The sequence below is a fragment of the Stomoxys calcitrans genome, chromosome 5, assembly GCF_963082655.1.
Source record: "Stomoxys calcitrans chromosome 5, idStoCalc2.1, whole genome shotgun sequence".
Lineage (NCBI taxonomy): Eukaryota > Metazoa > Arthropoda > Insecta > Diptera > Muscidae > Stomoxys > Stomoxys calcitrans.
In genome coordinates, this window is record NC_081556.1 from 76,043,936 (window position 1) to 76,059,849 (window position 15,914).

Here is a 15,914-nt window from a genome sequence, read left to right on the forward strand (position 1 = left end):
TACTAACGGAATTACGGCAATGCGGTAATACCCATATGCAATACTGTGTCAGTACCAGCAGAGATGCCGAAAGACGCATAATAACAACATGTAAAAACTTGATAAGCTCGGTCAGACCGAACCTGGGGCACGCCCCACCATGTATTCTACAAAAAATGTAAACATATTAAAATAGTTTAGACCTGGGGTAATTTGAATAAATCAAATCGGGTAATGATTGACTCTTTTAGATTCTAAAGAAGTCCTATAGGGGAGATTTACATATTACTTACGTAATGGTAAGAGGGCGTTCGTGTACTCCACGTACCGCCTTTTATCTTACTCGGATAAAAATTGAGGTACATAGAGACTAAAGTACCCAAATAACGGCACTAATTTTTATAAGGGCTACAGCTATTATACCCACCACCATAGAATGGTTGTACACCAATCTAGTCATTCCATTTGTAACACCTCGCAATATTGATATGCGACCCCATCAAGTATATTTATATTCTTGATCGTCTCGACATTCTGAGTCTAACTAACCGTGTCTGACCGTCCGACTGTCGAAATCACGATAACGGTCGAACGCGTAAAGCTTACCGCTTGAAATTTTGCACCGATATTTCCTATTGATGTAGGTTGTTGGAGGCTGTGTCACATCGGTTCAGATTTGGATAAAGCCCTCACATAAACAGATCCCCGGATTTGACATCTTGAGCCCTAAGAAGCCGCAATTTTCATCCGATTTGGCTGAAATGTGGAACATAGACTTGAGTTATGATTTCCAACATCCGTCCCAAGTATGATCCGAATCGGTCCAAATACAGATATAGGCCCAATATAAACCGATCCCCGGTTTATATGGGGGCTTCTTGAGCCTTTAGAAGCCTCAATTTGCATCCGATTTGGCTGAAATTTGAAGTCATATCGGGATATCGGTATTTAGGGGGCCTATATATAACCATATTGACCGATTTGGATAAAACCTGGCACTGATAATGTAAGTGTAAATAAATAAATTACAAATTCAAACCGGGGATCGCTTTATAGGGGGGGCTATATCTGTTTATGAGGATGAGGGAAATCGTAACACAAGTCCTTTGGAGGCTATGTCAGTTTACAGACCGATTAGGATCGTACTTGGCATGGATATTGAAAGTCATAACACAAGTCTTTGTTCCAAATTTCAGCCAAATCGGATGAAAATTGAGGCTTCTAGAGGCCCAAGAAGTCAAGTCATGGGATCAGTTTACATGGGGGCTATGTCCCCAAAGAGGTGTCGCATTTCGGCAAGCCGTTCGGTCTCGTCTATTAAAAGGAGCCTCCCTATGATTGAGCTCGAACTTAAATCGGACAGCACTCATTGATATGTGAGAAGTTTGCGTGTCGCCTCCGGTCTTAAACAGTTCAGCTGATAACCAGCCGGCTCCTGCTGCCTTGTTATTCTTCAGTCGGGTCAATGCTACTCATCATTCTGGATATAAACATTAAAAACCATCATCAGGGATTGGTTTTGCGATATCGCCTTCGCCGCCATCGTCGGACACTAGCAGTTGGGTAAAATGTTCTTTCCATATCCTCAGCATGCTATCTGTGTTAGTTATCAAATTTCCTCCCTTGTCTCTGCAGGAGGATATGCCTGAATCAAAGCCATCGGTTGGATGTTTAATTCTTTGGTAAAATTTCCGTACTTCATTCTGAATCCTGTACATTTTAATTCACTCATACTCACGTCTTTCCATTTTCTTTTTCCTTCTGTGGAATAGACGTTTCTCCTCTCTCCTGACTGCAGGGTTTCTTGGGGGAGGTTACCGGTACCCAAGTACGGATTACGCGGTATTTTCCATGAAGTGGACAATAGTTTGCCCCTGCGCCATTATATCATCGGAGCAAGGAATACTTTCATCAAGCAGTTGGGTCAGTCGAGTGGAGTATGCCATTGCCATCTGTTGTGTTTGCAGTTTTCCAATGTCCAGCTTCCGTGCAGTGTCAGATCGTACTTTTCCCGCCATGTGCAAAAGGTTGCGAACCTTTCCTGCAACAAGGTTATGATCCAAATCTGTATTCGCTCCACGGATACATCGTACATCTAACACGCTGGATGAATGCCTTCCATCTATTACATTTGTAAATACTGAAGACTTTAAAAGCCACATCGGATGAAAAATAAATATGGAAGCTATCTGAACCGATTTAGGTGAAATTTTGCACACGAGTTGGGACGCCAAAAAAGCACTTCGTTCCAAATTTTGTGAAAAAAAGAAAGATGTATGTGGGAGCTATATGTAAATCTGAACCGATTTTGATGACATTTTGCAGCACTTCGTACCAAATTTTGTAAAGATCGGACTAAAATTGTGGCTTCTACAGCTTTAAAAGTGCAAATTGGACGAAAGATATGTATGGGAGCTATATCTAAATGTTGACTGATTTTTTTCAAAATTAATTGCTTTCATCCTTGGACCGAAAAAGGGACTTGTGCAAAGTTTTATGACAGTCGGACAGCAAATACGACCTGTACCTTGATTACATGAATACATAGACAAACAGACAGGCGGACATAGCTAAATGCAATCACGAAGTGATTCCAGGCCGATCGGTGTTCTTATCGATGAGTCAAATGCACAAAGTTATAACACCCTTTACCACAGTGGTGTAGGGTATAAAAACCCACGCGATAACGTAATTTTCCTACATTTTCCGATATTAAGGATCATGACATTGACAAAACACCACTGTACCATTTTATTAATGTTATTCTGCAAGATTTGAGATTAATTTATACAATCAAGAGATAAGAAAAGATTCACATCATCAGGATACAGTAAAATAATAGAAGACGATATAGCAGATAATGATAGTTTAAGTATAAATTAGCAGAACAGTACCAAGATGACGGCCCTGAGGGACACCAGATATCCCCTGTTTTTGTTAGATAACAAATTGAAGAGATCTCCTGCCATCTAAATAGGAGTTAAACAAGCTTATCAACGTTGAAGGAAATCCACGTAAGCGTCAAGCTTATACAAGAGAAGATCGTGATTCACCGTATCAAACGCTTTACTTAAGTCGGTGTAAATAACATCAATTTGAAGCCTAGCGAAAAATTACTTAAATACATGACCAACAAGTTGGTGACAAATGATTTACCCTTCATAAATCCATTTTTGGAGGCAGAGACAATATTTCCCAAGTCTTTCCGTAATCAATAATTCAAAGAGTTTGGGGATTACTCTCAACTTAGCAATAGGCCTATAGTTCTTACTATCCGATCTACTGCCCTACATGTGGAGGGAAATATTGGAAACTTAGGTCTGGAAAGCATCAAGTGACAGGCTTAACAAGAAAGTGAGAGGTGTGGACAATAAGTTAGCACACTCCTTAAGAATGAAGCAAGGAACACCATCACGGCTAGGACATTAGTTAATAGATAGCGAAATAATGGCATTAAAAACCTCAGATTCAGATGAAGAAATAGGTTATTGTAAAGGGTGATTTTTTTGAGGTTAGGATTTTCATGCATTAGTATTTGACAGATCACGTGGGATTTCAGACATGGTGTCAAAGAGAAAGATGCTCAGTATGCTTTGACATTTCATCATGAATAGACTTACTAACGAGCAACGCTTGCAAATCATTGAATTTTATTACCAAAATCAGTGTTCGGTTCGAAATGTGTTCAAATTTTGACAAATTTTGTTCAGCGATGAGGCTCATTTCTGGTTGAATGGCTACGTAAATAAGCAAAATTGCCGCATTTGGAGTGAAGAGCAACCAGAAGCCGTTCAAGAACTGCCCATGCATCCCGAAAAATGCACTGTTTGGTGTGGTTTGTACGCTGGTGGAATCATTGGACCGTATTTTTTCAAAGATGCTGTTGGACGCAACGTTACGGTGAATGAACACATTTCGAACCGAACACTGATTTTGGTAATAAAATTCAATGATTTGCAAGCGTTGCTCGTTAGTAAGTCTATTCATGATGAAATGTCAAAGCATACTGAGCATCTTTCTCTTTGACACCATGTCTGAAATCCCACGTGATCTGTCAAATACTAATGCATGAAAATCCTAGCCTCAAAAAAATCACCCTTTATAAAATAAGTAGTAATAGTATATGGATAAGGAGTATTACGAAAAGAGTCATCACAATATGACACTTGAAAAAAGCATGCAAACAAGGTTCATATGTCGCTATCATTATTGGACTCCGTGCTCTTAATTTGTTCTTCATGTTGTCGAAAAAGTTATCATATCATTGAGGTTTTCTGAACATCTTATTCCTTTTATTTCTCAAACTTCGTAAATCCTTAGTAAACCAGTGTGGGCTAAAATTCAGCTTCTTAACAGCAACAGGAACAGAAGATTCTATGCAATTACGTTATGAGTGGAGTAAAAGAAAGATAGGACGGTGTTAAAATCATACGACCACATCACTTCAGATAAGGATGCTTAGACTTTCAAAAATTTTAGCTCAATCTACTCCTGGTTCTACAGTAATTCGTTGGATAACAACGAGTATCCAACGAAAAACATAAAGTCGGATGATAAAGATCCTCTGGAGAGAGATGTATCCGATACATTAGAAAATACCAAGCCAAGCAATTTGTCAAACTATTACGCACAACATTTATCTACGCTAACGTTAAATCAGACAAAATATCAAAAAACGGGGTAAGACGATCATAAGATGATGGCTGAAGATAATGGGATTCTATAAAAGGGATCCAGGAGATTTTAGGAAAATTGAAATCACCAAGTAGTATGATTATATGCCTATCTGGATGGCATTTATAGTGAATATTGTGAGGAATAAACTTACTTGACATACCAAATTTCAGAAAAATCTAACAAAATTTGTGGTTTCAAGGGACTTCGAATTTCAAGGCGATCAAGAATATTTATACGTTATGGGATCGCAGATCAATATTTTAAAGGAGTAACTAGACTAGTATACCCTTCATCTTATGGAGGTGACTAGAAAAAGGAGCACATGTTAAGTTGAGTTGGGACGCAATTGGCTTCATAGCTCATTACATGAGCTTGACGAAGCTCCACATATTTACTTTAAGCCGTGCCATTACCTAAACCCTTTGCATTTGTGGTTGCCTTTCAGAGGTTTTACTTCGATACACAGTCAGCCATTCATTCATGCAGTGTTAACTGTCACCAACTACCGCAAAGTTATTTTGAATTATTATTTATTCCAAATTCCTCCGAATCCTGACAGAGCAAAGTGAAAAAAATGCAAATGCCCCAGTGTGTCATCCATCTGCTGGGTTAACGGCAATCCGCAATGCAGCAACAGCGGCTTCAGCTACTTTACGATGATCCGTTTGAACTCCTCTAACAATGCCACCGTACAAAGAATTCCCGTAGCTATGAGTGCACATTAAAATCCCTTAGGATGGCGTCCCATTGTTTACAACCTTTGTTCTGCTCTTTGCATTAGGAGGGGGATATGGAGCCCCAAAAGCCGCTCTGCGCCCTGCATATGAATGTGTGCCATAGTCGTGTGCTGCCATATCTGTGCCGTTTGAACGCGGTCACTGGCTGCTGTTGCTCTCCATGGAGGTGGTGGCACTGTTGACTGGTGGAGATTTGTTTTTTTTTTTTTGTTTGTTTTTGGACTGCTTTACCGTTGCTTTACCCATAAACCCATAAATTGTGTACATCACCAAATCCACCAAATAATAAGTAACGCTCATCTAACTGCTTCGCATGTCCCATTCAATGATTCGGAACGGAGCGAGACATCATCAATAGCTGACAATGGCAACAGCCTTCAAAAACGACACAACGAAAAATTCATTGTTGTCAGGCAGTATGCCAATGGAGTACGATGTTGACGCAGCTTCTCAGAGACTCTCTTGTGTCATTTTCGTTCTTAACACTGTGCCACAACGTTGAGTTCAGTAATGGTGGCAAGCATTTAAATGTGGAATACAATATTATATTGAATATTGCGGCAAGCATGGATTTTACTCAAAATTGGGTCCTAACCTGGGCAAGCAATTTCTAATTATTCGAAACTTTTAGTTGTTTATTTAAGGGCATGATGTTGAAATCGTTTAGCCAAGATACAATTCTGTTGAAATAAAAACAAGCAAAAAAGGGGAAAACTTCAGCCGGGCCGAAACTTTTATATCCATCACTGTGGATTCTGTTAAAAATTTAGGCTTCTTGGGGCTGTAGAAGTCTAACCCGGAGATTGGTTTATATAGGCGCTATATAAGGTTATAGACCGATTTGGACTTTAATTACCACGGATATTGGAATTGGAGAACAATTGCAATTTCCAGGAGCTCAAGAACTTAAATTGGAAGATCGGTTTATATGGGAGCTATATCAGGTTATAGACCGATTTGGATTGCACTTGGCACAATTGTTAGAAGAAGTAACAGAACACTAACAGCATAATGTTCCCAAATCTGATAACAATTGCGACTTCCCGGCGCACAAGACGTCAAATCGGGAGATCGGTTTATATGCGAGCTATATCATGTTGTAGACAGATTTGGAGTGTTATAACCACGGTTGTTGGAAGTCATAATTGAACACAATGTGCAAATATTCAGTCAAATCGTACAGCAAATGCGCTCCCAGGAGTTCAAGATATCAAATAGGGAGATCGGTTTTTATGGGAGTTATCTGTGTAAAATTTCATAGTACCTCACAAATGTTTCCAGTATTAGGAGGGGAACACCACCGCAGACAATTGTTATACCTTCCACCATAGGATGGGGTATATATTCTTGATCGTCGTGACATTTTAAGTCGATCTAGCCACGTTGCCCGTCTGTCCGTCCGTCTGCCGAAAGCACGCTAACTTTCGAAGGAGTAAAGCTGACCGTTTGAAATTTTGAACAAATACTTCTTATAAGTGTAGGACAGTTGGGCTTGTAAATGGGTTATATCGGTCCATGCTTTGATACAGCTGCCATATAAACCGATCTTGGGTCTTGAATTGAGCCTCTGGAGGGAGCAATTCTTATCCGATTCGAATGAAATTGTGCACGACATGTTTTGTTATGATATTCAACAACTGTGCCAAGTATGGTTGAAATCGGTCCATAACCTGATATATTGGATCTTGACTTCTTGAGCCTGTAGAGGGCGCAATTTCTATCCGAATTGGCTGAAATTTTGCATGACGTATTTTATTATGACTTTCAACAACTGTACAAAGTAGGGTTCAAATCGGTTCATAACCTGATTTAGCTGCCATATAAACCGATCTGGGATCTTGACTTCTTGAGCCTCTAGAGGGCGCAATTTTTATCCGATTTGAACGAAATTTTGCATGACGTGTTTTATTATGACTTTCAACAACTGTGCCAAATAAGATTCAAATCGGTCAATAACCTGATATAGCTGCCATAAAAATCCATCTGTGATCTTGACTTCTTGAGCCTCTAGGGGACGCAATTATTATCCGATTTGCCTGAATTTTTATGTGACCGATCCTCACATGACCATCAACATACGGATAATAAATGTGGCTCTTATGGGCCTAAGACCCTAAATCGGCGGATCGGTCTATATGGGGGCTATATCAAGATATAGTCCAACTGCGCACTAAAACTGCTTATGGACAAAAAAAAAACATGTAAAAAGGCGTTAAGTTCGGCTGGGCCGAACTTTGGATACCCAGTGAAAAATGCATACCTTATGCCCCATAGCAGCTATATAGACATATCATCCGATTTAGACCAAATGCTTATAAGCACAAGTCATTGTTCAACCGAGTCTATACGGCAGCTATATCCAAATATGGTTCGATCTGAGCCAAATTGAAGACAAACATCGAAGGGCCCAACGCAATTCACTGTCCCAAATTTCGGCGACATCGGACAATAAATGCGCTTTTTATGGGCCCAAAACGTTAAATCGAGAGATCGGTCTATATGGCAGCTATATCCAAATCTGAACCGATCAGGTCCAAATTGAAGAAAGATGTCGAAGGGCCTAAACTTCAGCAAAATCGGACAATAAATGTGGCTTTTATGGGCCTAAGACCCTAAATCGGAGGATCGGTCTATATGGAGCTATATCCAAATTTGGACCGATCTGGGCCAAATTAACGAAGGCTGTCGAAGGGTCTAACGCAACTCACTGTCCCAAATTTCAGCTAAATCGGATAATAAATGTGGCTTTTATGGGCTTAAGACTCTAAATCGGAGGATCGGTCTATATGGCAGCTATATCCAAATTTGGACCGATCTGGGCCAAATTGATGAAGGATATCGAAGGCCTTACAGCCCTCACTGTCCCAAATGAGGTTTAAACGTGGCTTTTAGGGGCCTAAAACCCTAAATCGGCCGATCGGCCTATATGTGGTCTATGTCAAGATATAGTCCGATATAGCCCATTTTCGAACTTAACCTGATTATGGACCAAAAAAGAATCTGTGCAAAGTTTCAGCTCAATATCTCTATTTTTAAAGACTGTAGCGTGATTTCAACAGACAGACAGACGGGCATGTGTAGATCGTCTTAGATTTTTACGCTTATCAAGAATATATATACTTTATAGGGTTGGAATTGGATATTTGGATGTGTTGCAAACGGAATGACAAAATGAATATACCCCCATCCTTCGGTGGTGGCTATAAAAATCGAACGATAAGAAGTATTTTTGCAAAAATTCAAGTACATAGCTTTACATCTTTAAAAGGCCAATTGTATACTTTGTAGGGTCTTACATCAATATTTCGATGAGTTTCAACTGGGTTCGTACCGTACCCACTTGTCCCACTTGTGTCAAAATTAACTGCATTTAAAGGAGTCAATGTCGACTCGGCACCTTGTCGTCAAAGTATGAGCGTGGTTATAGGAATTTTATTGAATAAATGAAAAGAAAATACAAGTTGTATAGTGTTATATAGTAAAATGGGTTACAACGTTATCCACCCTTTAGGTTGAAAAATTTTTGGGCATGTCAAAAAAAAACAAAATACAACAGTCAACTGAAATATGAGTCCGTTTGCTTATCGTCATTCAATGTCATCTCATCTGATGATTTTAAATCATATATTTCTGTTGCTCTTGTGTCTTTGTCATTCTTTTGCAGTCAACACCGCATTCAGTTTATGGCACATGTCATCATTGTGGCATTATTTGCGGCAGTAATTTTTCCCACCTTGTTTTTCTGGCTGACATTTAAAGTTCATTCATGTTGATGATGACTTAAGGTTTTGTGTTGTCAACTCCGACATAATCATCAGCTTTGTCAGTGTCATCAGCCACCATATCAAAAGGATCAACGATGTCAGTGCATTTATTGTAGACTTCATGGTAGTTTTGACAACATTGTGTTCTGGTTTGAATGGTGCAGCAATGGCTTATTCTACTGCATTACGGTTTGGCCATAACGAAAATATATGACACGTACGTATGGGAGTGCAATTATTTTTGCATTAAAGTTTTTTTTTCTTACAGTTTATATCGTTAAAATAAAAATTGCTGCTTATATAGTTTTTAATAAACCTCCTGTACGAACTTCATGGTAGTTCGAAGAACATATACACCTTTGATTTTGTTAGACCTGAAACTTCCATTTATTTAAACCGTATGTTGATCTAAATTGGTAATTGGTAATGCCATGTCTACATTGACTCATTTTGCTTATGTCGTTTTGAAACACATCTCAACCGTTCACATTAGTTGAGATGTTTTGGAAATTGCATTTTTCATCACTACAACACAAATGTTATGATACACCAATTTTAAGATTTACTGTCTCTTGATTCTACTGCAAAATGTTGTGTTTTATAATTTTTGTAGGATGAAATATGATTTTTATTTTTTTTTGACATTGTTCGGGGCTGTGTTAATTTGTCGCAATTTAGGCATTTAGTTGGGCTCACATGCTTTCAATGACTCGTTTTTGTGGCAAACGAGTCGTTTTGCCCTTATAAATTGTAAAGGAAAACGAGTCAGAGTATTATTAAGGGAAAATGAGTCGTTTGCTCAAAACAGCTTTGGTCAGAACATAGCAATACAATCCATTCTGAATTTTTAACGGTTGGTTCTATTGGGTTGCCCAAAAAGTAATTGCGGATTTTTCATATAGTCGGCGTTGACAATTTTTTTCACAGCTTGTGACTCTGTAATTGCATTCCTCCTTCTGTGAGTTATCAGCTGTTAATTTTAGCTTGTTTTAGAAAAAAAGTGTAAAAAAGTATATTTGATTAAAGTTCATTCTAAGATTTATTAAAAATGCATTTACTTTCTTTTAAAAAATCCGCAATTACTTTTTGGTCAACCCAATAATTTGTGGTGAAACTTCAGCAATGTTTGCATAAATCAAAATGTCATTTCGATAAGAGCTTATCAGTTAATGGACCGATTCGGCATAAGAGTTGCAAGTCAAAACAGAACTCAATCATCCGATAAGTATTGCGTCCACCGGGTGCCCAAGCCAACAAATAGGAATATCGATTGAGGCCGATGTGGCGTTGTGATTTTGATGGATATAGCCCGTTGTAATAAACAAGTAAAAGCGAGCTAAGTTCGTCCTAGCCGAATCTTATACACCCTCGACCATGTATCGTATTTGTCGAGTTTTATGCGCGGTATCTCTTTTTAGGCAAACAAAGAATATTGAATAAGAACTGTTATGCTATTGGAGCTATATCAAGTTATAGTCCGATTCGGACCATAAATGAATTGAATGCTGAACATTGTAGAAGTCATTGTGCAATATTTCAGTTCATTCGGATAAGAATTGCGCCTTGTAGGGGCTCAAGAAGCAAAATCGGGAGATAGGTTTATATGGGAGCTGTATTAAGCTATTGATCGATTCATACCATATTAGACACGTAGGTTGAAGATCATGAGAGAAGCCGTTATACAAAATTCTTGCCAAATCGGATGAGAATTGCGCCATCTAGAGGCCCAATAAGTCAAGATCTCAGATCGGTTTATATGGCAGATATAACAGGTTATGTACCAATTTGCGCCATACTTAGCACAGTTATTAGAAGTCATAACAAAACACCTCATGCAAAATTTCAGCCAAATCGGATGAGAATTGCACAATCTATTGGTTTAAGAAGTCAAGATCCACGATAGGTTTATATGACGGCTATACCAATACATGGACCGATATCGACCGATATGGCCTATTTACAATTCCAACCGATCTACACTAATAGCGTGATAACCAATACTTACTTACGCCTCAGTAGTTTGGTGGACTGATATGGAGAAAAAGCGCAACATAAGCACCATACAGTACGTTCAAAGAATATGTTGTCTTGGCATAGGCAGAGCGATGAGGACCACGCCCACTAAAGCACTGGAGACAATTCTAGATACCCGACCCATTGACATACAGATTAAGTGTGAGGCAGCCACTACGGCTAGCAACTTAAGGCGATGGGAGAATGGATTAAGGATGGGAGTAGCTCATACCATAGCGGTATAATCGAAGCGACGATAGGAAACCTGGAAGGAAGGGAAGAGGTTTCCGATCGGATACCAGAGATTAACCTTTAAGTCGAGTGCGAGGCACTGCTGCCATCGGCACAGTCTTGGATTGACGGAACCCTAGTATTGCCATTTGGAAGATCATGTTACACGGATGGATCAAAGCTAGAGGACAGAGTGGGCCTGGGAGTTTTCATTGAGAACCCAGGGATTGAGATCTCTTTTAGACTGCCTGACCATTACACGGTCCTGCAGGCGGAGATCCGGGCGATCACGGAATGCGTGAAGTGGTGTGGTGCTAACGCGAAGACGTCGAGTGTGAACATCTTTACGGACAGTAAAATTGACATAAGGGCAATAACAAACAGGACGATAAGGTCACGAACAGTCTTGCAGTGTACGAAGGAGATAAACGCCTTCTCTGAGGATGGTGAAATCCGCATCGTTTGGGTGCCGGGCCATAACGGAGTAAGGGGAAATGAAAGGGCAGACGATTTGGCGGTGAAGGCCAGAGGACTTTCGTCAATAAACTTGGTTAACCCGAAGACTTTCGGGTCGGCGCAGTCCGAGTTAAGTCAGTGGGCGACGAATGCGCATGAAACACTGTGGAACAGCGAAACGGTCGGTAGGACGGGGAAAATCCTATGGGGGATCCAGATAGTGAGAAGACGAGGCTATAACTGAAAGGAAGCAAGAAGGAGGTCAGTATAGCTATTGGTATCATAACGGGACACATAGGATTACGAGCTCACTTATGTAAGATCGGTGCGGCAAGTGATAACATGTGTAGGGCATGCGGGGAAGATGATGAGACGTTGGAGCATTTCCTTTGCGATTGCCGTGCTTTCGAGTCTAACAGATACCGGTACTTAGGTGGAGACACAATACCAGACATGAACCAACTTAGGGGAGCGGTATTGAAAACAGTTAAGGTTTTGTAAGTAGGACGGAATTCCTTACTTAAAATTTTCTTTTCAGAGGTTACTTTATGATTTTTAGAGCGCAAAAAAAGTCGATTACCGGCTTAGGTCTATGTCCATAGTGGCATGGGGCGGATTAATATCTGCACCCTCTTTTCAACCTAACCTAACCTACACTATTAAGAAATATTAAAATATTAGGCAAAGTTTCAAGCGGCTAGCTGTGGAGCGTTACTCCTTCGAAAAGTAGCGTGCTTTCAACAGACAGACGGACGGACAGACGAACGGACATGTCTAGATCTTAAAATGTCATGACGATCAACAATATATATATGGGGTCTTAGACGAATATTTCGAGGATTTACAAACGGAATGACTAAATTTGTATTCCCCCATCCAATCATATGGTGGAGGGTATAAAAACCGCAATCAATTTATTTGATTGGGGTATTAGCTTCTATGAGAGTTATATTAAACTATACATTGTGTTGGATCATACCTGGCAAACACGTTATAGGTCATATCCAAACTTCAAGTGCAACATATCAGCAAAATCTAATATGAATGAAATATTCCACGGACACAAGGAGTCAAGTTAGAAAATCTAGAAATTATAACTAAATATGGAGATATTTGGCTAACATACGATCCCCACCAACAAACAGAGATTGTACAAAATTTTTAGCAAATAGTTTTAGTTGTTCCAAAGATAATGTGCACAATACAGATGGACGAAAATTGCTTAACCATCGATAAAAGTAAGGATCGTGAATATATACAGTATATATATATTCATCGTCCCATGTGTAATATTTCAGTCCATACGCATAAGAATTGCGCCTTGTAGGAGCTCAAGAAGAAAAATCGAGAGATCGGTTTGTATGGGAGCTGTATCAAGCTATAGATCGATTCAGACCGTGTTGCACACATATATTGAAGGCCATGGGAGAAGCCGTTGTACAAAATTTGTGCTAAATCGGTTGAGAGGCTCTAAAAGTCAAGATCCCAGATCAGTTTAGATGGCAGATATATCAGGTTATGTACCTATTTGCGCCATACTCATCACAGTTGTTGGAAGTCATATCAAAACACCTCATGCAAAATTTTAACCAAATCGACTGAGAATTGCGCCCTCTAGAGCTCAATAAGTTAAGATCCAAGATCGGTTTATATTGCACCTGTACCAGGTTATGGATTGATTTGGACCACACTTCGTACAAATGTTGGAAGTCTTAATGAAACAGATCATGCTAAATTTCAATATAAGAATTGCGCCCTCTAGTGGCTCAAGAAGTCGAGATCCAAGATCGGTTTATATTGCACCTATACCAGGTTATGGACCGATTTGGACCATACTTCGTACAAATGTTGGAAGTGACACCGAAACACCACGTTAAAAATTACAGCCAAATCGGATAAGAATTGCGCCTTCTAAAAGCTCAAGAAGTCAAGACCCAAGATCGGTTTATATGGCATCTATACCAGGCTTTGAACCGATTTTGACCATACTTAGCACAGTTGTTGGAAATCTGACAAAAATTGCGCCCTCTAGTGGCTCAAGAAGTCAAGATCCCAGATCGGTTTATATTGCACCTATACCAGGTTATAGACAGATTTGGACCATACTTCGTACAAATATTGGAAGTGACACCGAAACACCACGTTAAAAATTACAGCCAAATCGGATAAGAATTGCGCCTTCTAAAAGCTCAAGAAGTCAAGACCCAAGATCGGTTTATATGGCAGCTATATCAAAACATGGACCGATTTCGCCCATTAACAATTCCAACCGACCTACAATAATAAAATGTATTTGTGCAAAATTTCAAGCGGCTAGCTTTACTTCTTCAAAAGTAAGCGTGCTTTCGACGGGTGGACAATTCGCAATTTACATCCGATTTGCCTAAATTTGAAATGGAGATTTCTTTCCCTCATCCACACACTTTTGTTAAATGTGGTTCTGATCGGACCATATTCGAATATAGCAACCACGGAGACCTATCACCCGGCATAGAGAATTGAACCCATAAAGGTAGATTTTTTTCGTTCGATTTCAATAAAGTTTGAAACAGTGAGTTTTGGTGGGCCTTTACACCTTTCTATATGCGTAGCTGTAAAGGAGACCAATCTCCGGATATGGAGTTTTGACCCTATAAAAGAAACATTTGTCATCCGATTTCATTAAAAATGTTAAGCAGAGTTTTGGTACTCCTCAAAATCTTTTTGCCGAAAGTGGCTCATCTTAAACCATGTTTGAATAAGATGCAACATAGACCGTTATCCCAATGTAGGGTATTCAGACCATAAAACGGACATATATCATCCGATCGCGATGAAATTTGGTTAAAATTTTATTGAAATCGTATGAAAAATTCTCCTATTATGAGTTCTTTACTTTATATCGGGAGAAGTCTACATGAAAGCTGTATCCATACAGTGTCCAATCTTGGAAAAATTCGACAGAAAGGTGTAGAGGTCCATCAACCCTCACTGCTCTAAATGGTTAGATCGGTCTTTATCCAAATATGGTCCGATCTGGACCACATTTGACAGGAAGGGGTAGGGGACTATCAAAATTCTCTGTGCCAAATTTCAGAGAAATTGGATGAAATTGAAGCAGAAAGATCTATCTATATATAAGCTGGTTACAACGATTTTATGGTAACAGAAAATCTGTTTTACGTACAAAGAGTAAGAAATTGTGTGTATCCTACAACACTACTGTGGTACAGGGTATTATAACTTAGTGTATTTTTTTGTAATACCCAGAAGGAAGAATATCGACCCATTGATAAGTATAGCGATCGACTCAGAATCATTTTCTGATTCGATTAAGCTATGTCCGTCTGTCAGTCTGTCCGTCCGTCTGTCCATGTTAATTTGCTACAGGCCTTCTTTTCTGCCTAGAGACGAAGCCTTTTAAAATTGGAAAAAATCGGTTCAGATTTGGATATATCTCCCATATATATGTTCGTCCGATTTGTAGTAATATTGCAATGAAATGGTCATTTGTTAACCGATTCTCTCGAAATGGCAGGAAGGATTTTATTAAGACTCTCGATGTTACTAGTGGATTTTATAGAAATTGGTGCAGATTTAGATATAACTGCCATATATGTACTTCACCCGATTTTCACTCCAAGAGCCACTGCAAGCGCATTTATTGACCAATCTTGCCAAAGTTTTGTACAACGCTTTCCTCAACGACAATATCTGAGAAGTTTGCTCGAAATCGGTTCAGATTTAAATATAGCTCCCACATACGATTTCGTCTGATTTTGAGAAACATTGCAATAAAGTGCTCATTTGTTAACAGATTTTTTTGCAATATGGCAGGAAGGATTTTCTTATGACCCTCAATATTAATGGTGAACTTCGTTGAAATCGGTCCAGATTTAGATAAAGCTGTCATATATGTATATCGCCAGATTTTCACTCCTAGAGCCACAGCAAACGCATTTATTGACCAATCTTGCCAAAATTTTGTACAACGCTTTGATCGACGACTTCCACAATGTCTGTAAAGTTTGCTCGAAATCGGTTCAGATTTAGATATTGCTCCCATATTGTATATCTT

At 39.3% G+C, this 15,914-nt stretch overlaps 1 protein-coding gene across 5 annotated transcripts in view; it reads left to right on the forward strand.

The window, feature by feature from the left end:
- The window catches only part of LOC106088992 (uncharacterized), a 604,691-nt gene that overhangs the window by 221,492 nt on the left and 367,285 nt on the right, over positions 1-15,914 (forward strand). The gene's annotated exons all lie outside the window — the stretch shown is intronic.